The following is a 14,396-nucleotide window of genomic DNA, read 5'->3' as shown; positions in this document are numbered from 1 at the left end:
GAGGGGAAGGCGCGGCCTCCGGTGAGGTGGGGAGGCTGCAGGTGGAGGCGAGGCCGAGTCTCACGGATCACAGCTGGGACAGATGGACGGACGGACATGCTCAGTCGCCGCCCCTCCCCACCCTCAAGCTCACAGACACGCAGCCACACCTGGAGCGGGGTCCTGACGTGGGTATGCGGGCTTCTCCAAGGAGGTGCAAGAGGATGTTGGCCAACAGAGCCCCCAAACTCAAGCGGGGGGGAAGCACTTCCCATCTGGGGGTTCTGGAAGCCTTCAGTCTCCCCTTAGAGAACCAGAACCCTCAAGGTGAAAGGGTGTGAGTTTACCCAGCAAAATTATCAGCCACTAGGTGGCAGCAGAATTCCACTGGCCTAATCTCAGGTCTTCAAAGAAAAAGATTCTCTGAAGGATTCTCAGAAACAGACTAGGAACGTATTGGACCAAACCCAGCCCACGGCCCATGTCTGCGGTTCACAGGCCCGCCCACCTCACTGGCAGAGCTGAGCGGAAGCTACAAAGGCTGCGCAGCCCACAATCCCAAACTGTCTCCTCCGGCGTTCCAGACGGCACGTGCTGACCCGGCTCTGACTCGCGGTGTCCTGACGACAAGCACGGCCCCTCTTCTGATGACCAGCCACGGGCATAAGGGGGGAGGCTCAGGAAGCCTGCCCGGGGCCCAGCGTGCCGGGAACACCGCAGGGGTCCCCGAGCGCACAACTGGCTGGGACACTTAGCAGCCGCCAGATGCCCCCTGTCCCCTGGTCTCGGAGGAAGACATCGAGGTAGAGAGGCCAAGTGTGGTCCCTGGAAACCTCGCCTCCCCAGCGAGGCAGCACAGGGGAGGAGCCGCGGAGTCAGAGCCACCACGAAGGACTTCGGGGCTCAGGGCCTGGGATCCCGGGAGCCCCTTCCCAGTCTCCACTGTGAAAAACAGGCGGACCATGGCCGACACCCTGGGCTGCCGTGTGGCCTCTGACTGGTCCCAGACACTCGCCTGGGAGCACCCCTCCCAGGCCACACACTACGGGGGATGGAGTTCAGCTGCTCTCCTGGAGGAGCGAACAGCCCCGCTCGCGCTGCAGGGACCTGTACGTGTTTCCGACAGCACACACTGTACACCCGGCCACTTCATGGTGGCACTTTCTACGTGGACACGGTGAGCAGGAAACAGCAAGATGTCCAGATGCTCTGGGGGCACGGGGCCAGAGGCTGGGGGAGTTAAAGATCTCAGGGCTGGTGCATCAGCACAAGCGTGGGACACTCCGCTGTCAGGACAGTGCAGACGTCTCGGCTCTGGGGCAGGTCGCACCCCCGTGACAGAGACCACTGTGTTTCTGGACCCACGTGCAATGCTGCCCGGCCTGTGCAGGCCCCACCAGGTCACCTCGACCTAAGGCCAGGCACACTTGGCACTGGACACAGGCAGGCCAAGAATGGGTGCCCAGGCCCTGTGTCACCCCCGCTGGACTGATGTCTCTGCTTCGGCCCACACCTCATGATGGCCGGCTTCGCAGAGCACTCAGTACACCAGCTCACGGGGAGGGAGAGGGTGGAGCGGCGGTCTGCACTGAGGGGAAGGTCTCGCAGTGAGGAGGTTCCCACCCCAAGCAACTCTGCCCCCCTAGCCAGTGTATGCTGTACGAGTACCTCCGTCACGTCCGGGAGCAGAGCACTCCAGCTGGCCGGGTGTGTGCAAAGGCCCTGGGGTAGGAGTGGGGAGAGGGCCAGGGCAGTAAGAGCTCAGGTGATGGGCCTTCCAGGTCTTCAAGGAACTCCACCTGCTTCCAGAACTAACTCCCACTGCACAGCCTGTCCCAAGGAGGAGGGCCAGGGCTCGCTCAGGGAGCGAGGATGTTTGAACAGTTTTGGGGAGGCTCAACTAAGCCTGTCATGCCTGGGCCTTCAGCTGAGAACATCTGATCCGTGGTCCCCTCCCGCGGATGGTGTCCCCTGGTTAATGGTCCATGCCTGTCTCCCACCAGGAGTTTCCGGCAGGTGGAGACCAGCCTGGCACCTCTCGGTCCGGCAGCATCAGCCAGCACGTGGGAGTTGCTCAAGCTGAGTGCCTGGCCAGACATTCACGGGCAGGTCTCACCCACGGCTGCAGTGTCACCGTCCTCCTCAGCTGGCCACCATGTCCCAGACTATGAATTTCAGCTTATTCCCACAAGTGGATAGGGCCTCCAGGCTGCACTCCAGAGGGAGGTGGGCACAGACCCCGAGGGCAGCCCGGAGTCCACCCAGAGCCCTGGCCTCCCTGCCCCACGCCGCTCTCCACATGTCAGGGAGAAGCTCAAAGTCCCCAGGTCACAAGGACCAGGTCCCCTGGCACCTGCGTCACTCGCTCCCCAGCTATGTCTGCCTTCATCACTGGACACTGGTTCCTCTTCATCACCCGTGTTCTCCAGCTGCAGACCTCAGTGAATGGCTTGCTCAGGCAGCTCTCTGCTCTGCTCGCATCAAGGCTGCGCTGACCCGGCCCTCTGAGGCCCCGCACCCTGGCACCCAGCTCGCTCCACCCTTAGGGGTCAGCCTGTCACCATGCAGCCACCCAGCCCACGACTTCACCTTCAACCCCCATGGTCCCGGTCTCCCAAGTGGTCCCTGTGCCCACCCAGAAGGTGACTGCACCCCTCCCTGTCTGCCAGTGCTCCCAGGCACACCTGGGGACATGCCATCTCTTCCAGCTTGCCTGAGCCACAGAAGCCTCTGTCCAAACATGGCTTCCTGCAAATGCTCGATGTGTGAGTCAGTTTGAGCATGCCACCTCGAGACATAGCACACGTGCAGACACCCTGCACCTCCCAGAACATTCCAGAAAGCGCAGGGAGGGGGAGACGCAAGGACCGACAGCCGGGGTCCCGAGGAGCAGTGCTGCCGGGTCTGGAAAACGTGTGGTTCCACCCTGACCCCACGAGGCAGCAGATGAGAAGGTGCCCTGAAAGGCACTGGGTGCAGCAGCGCCTCAGGGCCCACGCTAGCACCCACCCCCGCTCGCGTCTCCGTTAGCTCAACATGGAATAAAGCACACCTTGGGCACGGTGCAGACTGCCGCCAGTCCGTCTCGCTCTCCCGACTCGCATTCACGCAGACTGCCCTTTCCAAAATGCTTCTGTGAGGATGGTTTCCCCAAGAGGCCAGCAAAACCCGCTGGGCCCACCCATGGCCTTGGTGAGCACAGGACACATGGCAGGGGGCCTGCCCTCCACGCCGCAGGTGAGTGCTTGCCATCTCAGCGAGCAGGAACGCCAAGGCTGGACCATGAGGCAAGAAGATGGGACAGGCCCCCTCACCCCCAGTGCTGCTCAGCTCCCTGCTCAGCCTGCAGACACTGCCACTTTAAAAACCTATAAAAGGGATGCACTCAAAAACATTACAGATAAATCAAAATGGAATTCTAAAAAACAATGGTCAAGTAACCCAAAGGAGGCGGAGGAGTACACAGAAAAGAAAAACCACAGCAAACAAACACAAAACAAACAGTAAAATGGCAGCCCTCAGTCCTAACGTAGCAATAATTGTTACATTATGCTATAAATGGTCTAAATACACCAATAAAAGACAGAGATTGGCAGAAGGTATTAAAGGAAAAAAAAAGACCCAACTATTCGCAGTCCAAGCAAACATTCTTTCTTAAAAACCAGGAATGGCTACAGCAACGCCAGATGCGGCAGACTTCAGAGCAAAGACAACAGGCAGGGACAAAGAAGTCATTTCATAGCGATGAAAAAAGTCTCTCCGTGAAAAGTGAGCAGCCCTAAATATCTGCGCACCGAAAAACAAAGCACAAAATCCATGAAAGACTGACAGCAAAGGAAAAACAGACAAAGCCACGTTTTCATTGGAGATTTCAAGACCCCACCTCTCAACAACTGGCAAGACAAGGGAACAGAAAATCACGAACAACACAGGAGGACTTAACACCATCCCCAAATGAGGCGGCTGACGCTGCAGATCACTCCAGCCCACGGCAGCGGAGCACACGTTCTTCTCAAGCACCTGCGAACATTCACCCAGACAGCTCGCAGCCGGGGCCGTGAAGCTCATCTCAGCACATCGGCAAGAATTAAAATCACACAGAGTGCATTCTCTGAGTACAATTAAATCAAATCAGAGCAATAGCTGAAAGATAACGGGATCGTCTCTAAACACTTGGAAATAACACAACACACCTCTGGATAATCCATGGACAAGAGGGAACCGCAAGCAAAACTTAACATATGCAGTGAACTGAACGAAAATGAAAACACAGCGTACCCACACGTGTGGACCACGGCTAAAGCAGGACTGTGACGGAGATCTCAGGACTGAGCGCTCAACTTAGACAAGGTAAGTGGCTTCTGCTTTAAGAAGCGAGAAGTAAAGCAAGGGAGGGTGGCGGGCAGAGCAACCCCTGCGCCGGAGATGCCGCCCCCGAGCCCCCCGGCAAGTGCGAACTGCCCTCAGTGGCAGAGGGGCTCTGCAGGTGGGACTGAGGTTACCAGCCTCCAAACAGGGAGGTTATCCTGGGTTATCCGGGCGGGCCCAGTACAACCACCTGAGCTCTTTAAGGTGGAGAACCTTCTGAGCTACCTCAGAGGGAAAAGTGATGCTGGAAGAAGGGTCAGAGAGAGATGCTGAGGTGCCGAGGTGCCGAGGTGGGAGGGAGAGGGGCTGGGAGAAGCAAGGAAGTGAACTCTCCCCGAGCCTCCAGAAAGGGGTGCAGGGCGGCCAGGCCCTGGCCTGAGCCCAGTGGGCCCGTGCTGGGCCCTGTGCTGGGGTCCGCTCTGCAGACGGCTGGGAGTCTGCAGTAATATCCTCAGGCAGCCGCAGGAAATGGCTACAGCAGGAATAAAAACATGAATGGAAACCAATGGAAACACAGACAAACAATAAAGAAAAATAAAATAAGTTCATAACCTTTAAACTGAAAACCCTCCGATAAAGACAAAAGGAGAGAAAACGAAAATCCCAAACAGCAGATGTGAAGACAAGTTGCCCCTGTGGACCCCGCGGACATCAAAACGGCGACCTGGGGTCACGATGATGAGCTCCGTCAGCCCGCACGTATCAGCTCAGGTGAATGGGAAGTTTTAAAAACCACAGCCTCCAGAACTGACACAGACTAAGAACGGATGTGGACACAGCTGTAGATGTTGAAAAAGTTGAATTTGTTGGCAAATCCCTTCCCACCAAGGAGACTCTAAACACTGGGAAATTCTGCCAAACGTGTGAAGATGTCATAACTCCAATCTCACACAAACTGCTTCAGAAAAATAGAGGAAGAAGAAATAATTCCAAAGTCACCATACAAAGCAAGCGTAACTCTGATTTTAAAATCTGATGAAGATATGAGAAAAATGAAAATTGCACACGTCTCTTTCGTGACCGTATGTGTAAGCCCCTCACAAAAGTATCAGCAAGAAAAACCAAGAATTGTGACCAAATAGTGTTTACATCGGGAATGCAAAGTTGGTTTCACACTTGCAAAATCGATCAGTATAATTCACCATATTAACGGGATACAGCAGAAAATTATCATTCCAGGAGATGCAGGGAAAATCGCCTGACAAAATTCAGCACCATGCCTGATAAAAACCCCCAACAAACACAGCTTTTTCTGGTACGCGACCACTCTTGCTTCCAAAGGCACCAAGCTGACTGCTCACACGTGGTGGCGTTTAGGACTGGGCCCAGGAGCAGCCGCTGGGGTAGACCTACTGTCCGGTGGGAGCCCGTGTAGGAGCTGGAGGACAGACAGACGTGGTCCTTGGGGAAGCGGAGGCTGCGGGGGAGACCCGCTCGCCCTGCTTGCCCCAGAGGGTGCTTTCCAAGTGAGGTGCAGAGCTGGTAGGTGCTGGGACTGCTGTCAGCTCTAGAGAAGGTATCCCCAAACCTGTGTGAAGCCCTAATCTGTGTCTGCAGAAAGGGAGACTCTGAGACTCTGGGAGGGCCGCCGGGAGGCGCAGGTCACACTGACAGCGCAGCAGGAGGGCCCCGGACAGCAGACCAAGCCTTCCGCTGAAGCTGCTGTAAGGTTCCGGCGAGGGGGCAATGGCCCGGGGCCCAGCAACATGGACACAGACAGACGATGCCCTGACAAAGCCGAATCCAGTCCTGAGAGCGTCACGGGGACCCTGGCCCCTTCAGTCCCCCCTAGAACAAACGGGGACGGGGGAACCCTAAAACACTTCACCAGTGATGCCCAGCACACAGCAGGAGTCCCTGGATGTGCAGTGAGCAGCAAATAGTCAACGGGACCCAGACGTGATCCAGACATTAATGTCAGCAGGCAAGACTCGAAATAGCCCCGGCGATTATGTAATGAAAAAGAAAGGGAAAGGTGGAAAAAAACGGATGTGGGCTATCCCCACCAAGAACGAAAAGGTAAAGAAAAATGCATTCTAAACCTGAAAATTACAAAATCCGAAAGAAAAAACTCTCTGTGTGGGGCTCCCAGGGGGCTGGACGTAGCAGAAGGCCAGGGAAGTAAACTGGAAAAGCGGTCAACAGAAAAGGTCCAAATGAAGAACAGAAAGGGGAAAAAAGGTTAGGGAAAACCGAGCAGAGAAACAAAAAATCCAGAAAAGAACTTAAGATGGAGATACACGGAAAGTATTTACCCAAATATACGTAACAGTTTAAAAACAACAGCGACAATGTTGTTCCTAACACGTACTCTACCGAACTGCTTTATTTCCCTTGGGACAGACTCCACTTGGGATACGCAGTTACAACCGTCATGTTATGAAGGCATCTGAAGCAATGTTTTCCTGTGTGGTTGCCTCACCAACTCGATACACATGCACCTATTTAATTTAGGGCTGAAATGAACAGCCGTCTGCGTGTCTACTCCGTGCCTATTGGTCACGCCTATTTTTGCCAGCAATGCTCTGGGGGAGGGCCCGAGAACAGGACCACCGGACAAAGGGTAAACGCAGGGGAAAGTTCTCTAGACGTTGACAAGCGCCCCCGAAAGCACTGTGTCAGCCCGGGCAGCCGCCGTACACCACCACAGGCTGGGCAGCTTGCAGCAGAAACTTATTTTCTCGCAGCCTGGAGGCCGGAGGTCTGCGATCAGAGTCTGGGCAGGGCTGGCTTCCCCAAGGCCTCTCCCCTTGGCGCATGGATGGCTGCCTTCTCCCCGTGTCCCCCCGCGATCATTTCTCCTGTGCACACACGTTTCCATTTTCCAAATCAATCTGAGAAGCTCTGTTCTGAATAGGGTAGTTTAATGGTTGCTTATTTTGAAATAGCAGGGTTTAATAATGTCCATTTATTATCTGTAGGTTTATAAGTCATCCTACTTGTCAACTCCTCCTTATGATTTTTTTGATTCCTTATTTAATGTCTTTGGCTCATGTGAAATATCTTTTCACCTACACTCAAGTACGAGTGATGAGCTAGGTCCTAGATACTTTGTTCGTTATCTTCTTCAGTAACTTAGAAGATATTCACCCTCTTTCCCTCTAATCCTTCTTTTAAACAGGACCTAAAATGGAAGCAGAATCTTTCCCCCCATCATTAAGAATCAGGGAAAAAAAGAAACGCGTCTGAAGACTGTGATCACCGCAGGGGCTGCTCTGTGACTCCAAGTGACCTCAGCCCCTGTTTATCTGAGAGCCAGAAAGACCCTGGTTGGGCCTGAAGTCACCCCAGGAAGCTGGTCCCTCTGGAGAGGATGCAGTGTGTTCCCAGACCTGGGGGGTGCCCCTCAGTGAAAGGTCTGACATGGAACCCCCGACCCGGGGGCTAAGGGGACAGCCCTGCCCGTGGCCTGTGTGGCGCGGCTGTGGTGCGAGGGCAGGGCCTAGACGAGGGGGCCTGGACGAGGGGGACTGGGAGAGAGGCCCTGACTGCTGCTCTCTTCTTGGTGACTTTGCTGCACCCCAGGTGACACCACCACCCCACCCCCAGCCCCAGGGCTGGAGACAAGCCTCAAATCAGCTCGCCAAGGGCCCAGGGGTACGGCCTCCTGACTGTGGCAGGCTGGCCCTCAAGCTGGGTCAAAGTGGCATGGGGGCTGAAGGCGGCAGAGAGGAAGTTCCACAAACCCACATTGCGGGGTCCTGTGGACAGTCACTTATTTTCAACACGTGACTCGCAGGAAGATGCTACTCTAGGGAGAAACATCAAGGTGCTGGGGGGCAGGGACGGGCCAGGTTCTGGGCACAGAGCCCGGTCCCTCCAGGGCCTTGGAGCCAGGCTGCGCCACAGAGCTTCCCCCGTCCCCGCCCCGCCTCCTTCCCACTTGCCCTTTGGTACCTGGAAGCTCATGTTACCCAAAACTCCAAGACAACGTGCAGCCATGGGCAGGGCCACCCCAGGGAGAAGAAGAGCGCGAAGAGGGATGGGAGCCTGTACAACTCGGCCAGGGAGCGGCGGCGGGAAGTGGGGACGGGATGCAGGGGCTGGGCTGCGTGGGGCCGCAGTGGGCCTGCAGGGGACCAGGTCGTCGGGGTTGAGAGTGGGGAGTGAACTGGGGCACAAAACTGCCCTGCACCTGGCGCCAGGCGTCCCGGCCATCCGATGGCCCTGACCAGCTCGAGAAGGGTCACGGAGGGAGAGGCAGGGACCCTGCCAGGAAAGGAAAGAGCACAGAATGTGGGAGACAAGCAGAGTCCAGGGGGAGACAGACGGACGGATGGACAGATGGAGGAGGGAGCGAGGACGGAGCAGGAGGGAGGATGGAGGCTGAGGGGGGGTGAAAATGAACCAAAAGGTGAAAGAGGCAGAAGCGCCAAGGTGACGGCTCCCACGGCGCCCCGTGCCCTGTGCTTCCAGAAACGGCCGAGTGACAGGGCCCCTCAGGCCCGCGGCCACGGGGACCGCCCGGCCATCACAGGGCGGCGGGTGGACGGGAGGGCGCCAGCCTTCCACACAGCTACCCCTGGAGGCGCCGGCAGCCTTCACTCCCTGCACACGTGTAACTTCAAGGTGGAAGTGTGGTCTGTGCTCCCAGCTTCTGGGAGACCGCGTGACCTGCAGGGCGACCACGTTCACATGTGAGCACCCACCACGAGGGGAGAGAAGGGCCCCTTGGGAGCCCCGCTTGCGGTCGGTGGCAGACGGAGGGCAGGGCACATTCTAACCCCACATTATCCTGCAGAGGGAGTCTGGAAACACGCCGCAAGCCAGCAGTCAAGTCTGCCACCCCGTCAGGCCCCCTTCCAGCCCTGTTCCCTGGGGCACCTCTCTGCGCCTGGGGGTCCTCCCTCGGTGCCACGGTGACCTTCTCAGGCTAGACCTCCCCCTCCCCAGAGGAAGGGAAGAGCTCCAGGAGGAGGGTCCACCCAGCTCAGTGACCCCCCAGACCACCAGGCCAGGGTAAGGGGCCTTGGGAGAGGACAGTCCTAGCCTGGGCAGAGCGGGGCCCTCGGGAACTCCTGGGGACTCTCCTCAAACCACAGCCACAGCAGAAAGTCCACACTTCATCCAGGGACCGAGCACTGGATGTCCGGAGAAGCCTCAGTGCCTGACTGGGGCTTGGACCAGGCCCGCCAGGGCTCGGGACGCCGGAGGCGCAGCGGGAACTCTGACCCTCAGTGACCAGGGCAGTGATTCACGTCAGGATGCCCTCCGAGCCAGGGGCTTGGGCACAACGCTCCCTTCATGAGAGGGCTCGTCGGATTTAGTTTGAAAGAGGTTTTAATTTCTCACCACAAAGTCTTTCAAAGCTAGAGAAACTAAAACCAGAGAGACAGCGGCACACTCAATGTTAAGCATTAACAGACGTTAGCGCTGCACTGTATTTGCTTCCACTTCCTTCTAAATGAACAAAACACATGAAAGACTAGAAACGGGTGCCCCCGCTGCCCAAGAGGCCCTGCCATCGCACTCCTACCACACTGCACGTGCCCCAGCCAGATTTCCCACCACGTTGTGTGCTCAGAAAACTGTCGTACACAGCATCACAGGGCACACATCCGCTTCCGTGGACACTCAGGACCAGGTTGTTGGGACTCGCCCGCGCTGATGCATGCAGGTCTAACTCTCCTTTCTGCACGAGTGTGTTCACGGATCGGGCCCCAGTGTTTATGCAGGGACCCGCTCACGCCTGTCTCCTTGGCACACCCGCCTGGTTTTTCTCGAGTGTACTCCCAGGAGCAGGGCCGCGGGGTCATGGGGTAAGGCAGTCCTCCACTTCCTGGGACGCTGCCCAGCTGCTCCCAGGGAAGCCGGGTCGGGGTGCTCTCCAGCTTGCTTGTCGAGCCTCAGAACCTTCAGCTGCCATTTGCCAGGGAAGTCAGGCCGCAGCCCCTCCCCAGTCACATCCGTGGGGTTGAGGGAGGCGGGGTCCGCCCTGTGTGGAGACTGGCTGTCACTCCCCTCCGGGTGCCCAGGTGTCCCGGTGCCTTCTCCACCCTGATCCTGCTCCTTGGCGGTCCTGATCAGTGGCCTTCCTTGCACGGTCTGCACGCAGGCCCAGCCCCCAAGGGCATGAGGAGGTTCCAGAAGGACACTGAGGACCCTGGGCTTATGGAGGAATGTGGGGAGGGGAGGGGAGGCTCTCAGGAGCAGGGCTGGGGGCTGGCAGTTTTCCGCAGTCAGGACAGGATGAGGGTCCTGGGTGGGGGGATGGCTGGCCGGGCCCATAATGAGTCTCGGGAGGGAGGTACCCACACGATGTCCTGTGAGTGGAGACCCAGGGAGAGAGGGCAGAGGAAGTGAGCTTTCAGATGCGGAAGAGAGAGCCCACAAGGCCCAGAAAAGGGGCGTCCCTGAGGCAGGGAGGGCAGGCCGGGTGGGGCAGCGGGACAAGAGGTGTTCAGAAAGGAGCTTGAGAACACTCCATGACCCTCTGGTCATGCATAAGCTTCAGGGCAGGAGGAGGTGGCAGTCCGCCTAACAGGAGCAAGATGGACTGCAACTCAATGTTATTCCAAAAATTCAGGCCCCGCAGTTAGTAAATTTAAGATAACCAGGAGCCAGATACTTGGAAAGGCGTTAAAATGATTATCTGTGATAATCTGAGTCTCCACCTAACACATCCCAGCGTATGAGACGCCACAGGACGGGGTTTACTAGACGGCAGATTATCAACTAAAGACACAAAACTGAGTATCTTTCCTATCATCACTGATACTTACAATAGAATGAAGAACGCGAAATGTAAACGACCGGGGCCGCTGAAGAGGACTCCACCCAGGACACCGTGGGGCCTTCCCGCGGGGGAGGGCCCTCCCAGCCTAAGTGAGGGACTGGCCAACCAAGATTCGTGACAGGACTGTGGCATTCATCTGGAAGCACAGAGGCGAGCAATAAACTAGAATTTTGGAGAAAACCAGTAACATGGGTCGTGAGGTGACCTTTCTGCAGGAACAGAGAGGTGGCGGGACAGAGCGCCCAGCAGCACGCTCAGGAGCATCTACGGGGAGTTACTGGGTGAAGGCGGCGCTCCCACCAGAGGGATTCTGGTGAGCTGTCATGGCAGTGGGGCCACTGGTTGATCCGTTGGAAACACAACAAAACAGGGCGCAGTCATCCCTGCCCCGCCCCTGCACCACTGCGCCCCATTTCCCTACTGCCGGAGAGCAAGTCCCCACAACTGGGGACTGAACACAGTGCCCGCCTGAGCTCACGGCCGGGAATGGCAGAGGTCTGGACGCAGGGTGGTTGGTTCGGGGGACCCAGGACTCAGGTCTGCCCAGTTGTGGCTGGCTGAGCGCAGTGCCCTGGGGCTGTTAGCTGTCAGCTGGGCCTTTGGGCTCCCAGCAGCTGCCTGCGTCTCCGGCCCCCTCCCCCTCCCCTCTCCCACCCCCAGAGCTGACTGAAAGGGCTCCTGGGCTTAAGGCTGGCACCGCCTCTGACTCATGCAGTCAGCTGACTGGAAGCCTTAATTACATCCACAGAATCCCTTCCCCAGGCAGCACCGCACAATCACGGGGCGGTCCCACACCCCACCCACTCTCCAGGAGGAGCTGAGCAAGGCTTAGAGGCTGGGGCAAAAAGCCTCCAGATCTGCTGGCGCACCTCCTCCTCCTGGCCGATTTCTGTTTGGTTCCCCAGCAGGAGGTCCTGGAGGGAGGTGGGGAGGCCAGAGGCGGGGTGGGGTGGGGGGACCATTGTGGGGGCAGCAGCCAGGAGGGACAGGGCAGCGTCGCGAGCAGCGAAGTGGCCCTGCGGGAGAATGCGGAACCTGTACAGCACCAGCCAGAGGCCAGGGCTCTCCAACCCCCTGGAGCCCATGTGGCCTGTGACACGGGCCCAGGGGCCTGCTCTACGGAGGACTCTCAGCTTGAACCCCACCCCCTCTCAACTGCCCATGACTCGCTGCTTTCAGCCTCAGCTCATTCTAAATATGAACAAGAAAATACCCACCTTTCGGTGATGCGACAAGTACTCCGTAATTTGCAGAGTGCTACACAAATGAGGAGTTTTAAGCCTTCTTCTGTCAGAAAAATTCTAGGGTAAGATTAGGAGGGAAGAGAAAGGAATAGAGAAAAGTGAAGAATGCATTTACTATATTATTTCTGAAAGCATTCAGGTCCAAAACCGCCAGGATCCAACTGTTTGCTGGGGCTGGGGAGAAATGGAGGCCTGCGCTCTGGGGAGAACGCATCTCCTGACCATCCCATGTGCACAGGGCCTGGAGCCTGCAGGCCGCCCCAGGGGGCAGGGAAGAGCTGGTCCTTAGGGACAAGAGGGAAGGCGGGCAGCATCATCTCCATGGTCCCCAGCCTCGGCCCTGCGACCTCCAAGCGCCCTTCCATGCGCGCTTCCTGCTTACGCAGACCTCTCCTCCCTCTGCCTCAAGGAACATTCCAGAAGCACAGAATGATCTGCCCTGCTTACAAAGCGAGAGGAAGTGTCAGTGCCCCAGGGGGTCCTCCCCTGCCACCAACACCACCACCCACAAAGTCACTCGGTCCCTTCCCCACACCTTGATGACCCCACCCTAAGGGACCCACCTCCAGGGCTGGGCCAGCACAGCCCCCCGAGCAGGACAACGGAGCCTGGGAGCCCAGAGAACACACAGAGGAGCCACGCTAAGCAGGGTCCCCAGTGACATGGCTCTGGGACCTGCTGGGTGTCTGTGCCCCTGGGCAACCCGCAGGGCTGGACAGAAGGGCCCCTTGGTGGGGCAGCTGTGAGGAGGAGGCCCCATCCAGCTGAAAGGCCACGGCCAGATCATGGCAATGCCTCTCGAGGGAAAGGAGGGGCCCCTGAGAGCTAGAGGAGGGAACTTCAGCACCACAGGACAGCTGACCAGCTCAGTCACGGTCACAGAGGTGTTGGAGGGATGTGCGCCAGTTACAAATGTGATCGTTTTTATACTGTGATTATTTTAAACTTTAGTAGATGGCGAAGAAGAGCCGTGTGGCTTCGAATCCCCATTACTGTGCTGCTGACGCCCGCTGGCCTGCTGCACCTTGTCTTGTCGCCCGAGACAAACTCTTGCTCTGCAGACACAGACACAGACACAGTGATGGGCCTGAAAGCATCCGATGTCCCTCGGGAATCCCTCCAGAGGAGCCCACAGCCCAGGTCGAGAACCAGAAGGAAGCACGCAGCAGGGAGCGTCTGTAACATGTGGGTGCCTCGGCTCCACAGTGGCGAAGATGTGGTGACACCCAGAGGTGCGGGTGTGGGTCGCCTCCAGTGGAGCTGTGTGGAGAGGGGCGTACGTGATCCCCCTGGGTCAGCCCTGCCCCCGCTCCCTTCACATGGGGGCCAGGCAGCCAGCAGCAGGGCCAGCCCGCAACACCCGCCAGCGGGGCAGCCTTCGCTCCACCTGCCAGTCCCCCCAGCAGGACCACTCTCCTCCAGCAGAGCCAGATCTGGGATGAGGCTTCTGCGGGTGGTCGTGACCAAGACCAGCGGTGAGGAGGGCAAGGCCGTTGTGGGCAGAGACCTTCCAGGTCAGGGGAGTGGGCATGGAGACGAGGATGGGTGGGCCTGGACCTCAGCCTCCAGAAGGATGCAGGACCAGTGGTGGGGACAGAGGGATCAGGGCAGAACCACTTGGAAGGTGTGTGTGGTACCGCAGGTGCCGGACCCAGAGGCACAGGGCAGAGAGCTGAGGGCAGGCGGGAGAGCACAGACAGACAGACAGCGAGGACAGGAGGCGGCCAGGGCTGGCTGTGAGGGTGGCCCAGAGGGGCCTCGAGGTCACCATCAGCCCACATCTCAAGATGCACAAAATGTGCACAGGGCCACAGAGGTGCCGGGGGGTCACCTCCTCACCCTCGGGCCTTGAAGTCTTGGCTTCCTCGCAGGGGTTGGGGGGGTGCGTTCCTTTGCCACAAAAGAAGTCTCTCCCCTACGCAGAGGCCTGGTCCATGGGGGTCAGAGCCTGCAGGCCAGCTGCTGCCTCCTGCTCTCCGCAGCCATGAGGTGGGGCCTGCCAGGGACGTCGGGCTGGGCTCAGACGAGAGCAGGAAGCCCTGCAGAGTAGCAGCTGAGAGCCCAGCCCG

At 58.0% G+C, this 14,396-nt stretch overlaps 1 protein-coding gene across 9 annotated transcripts in view; it reads right to left on the bottom strand.

The window, feature by feature from the left end:
- Positions 1-14,396, bottom strand: part of PCBP3 (poly(rC) binding protein 3) — a 193,883-nt gene that overhangs the window by 58,513 nt on the left and 120,974 nt on the right. Inside the window, exons 1-4 of one of the 9 annotated variants that reach the window (XM_072970487.1) lie at positions 14,167-14,263; positions 12,891-13,587; positions 12,301-12,384; positions 11,070-11,219 (exon numbers count right to left, since the gene is read on the bottom strand). The exons of 5 other annotated variants lie outside the window; for them this stretch is intronic. The gene's annotated coding sequence lies outside the window, so the exon portion shown is untranslated. Of the gene's footprint in view, positions 1-11,069; positions 11,220-12,300; positions 12,858-12,890; positions 13,588-14,166; positions 14,264-14,396 lie in introns of those variants that run through there. 3 more of the 9 variants (XM_072970453.1, XM_072970493.1, XM_072970483.1) reach the window with 3 other exon arrangements.

Source organism: Vicugna pacos, chromosome 1, assembly GCF_048564905.1.
Source record: "Vicugna pacos chromosome 1, VicPac4, whole genome shotgun sequence".
Lineage (NCBI taxonomy): Eukaryota > Metazoa > Chordata > Mammalia > Artiodactyla > Camelidae > Vicugna > Vicugna pacos.
Note: the sequence above shows the minus strand (reverse complement) of the source record. Positions and strands in the feature narration are given on the sequence as shown.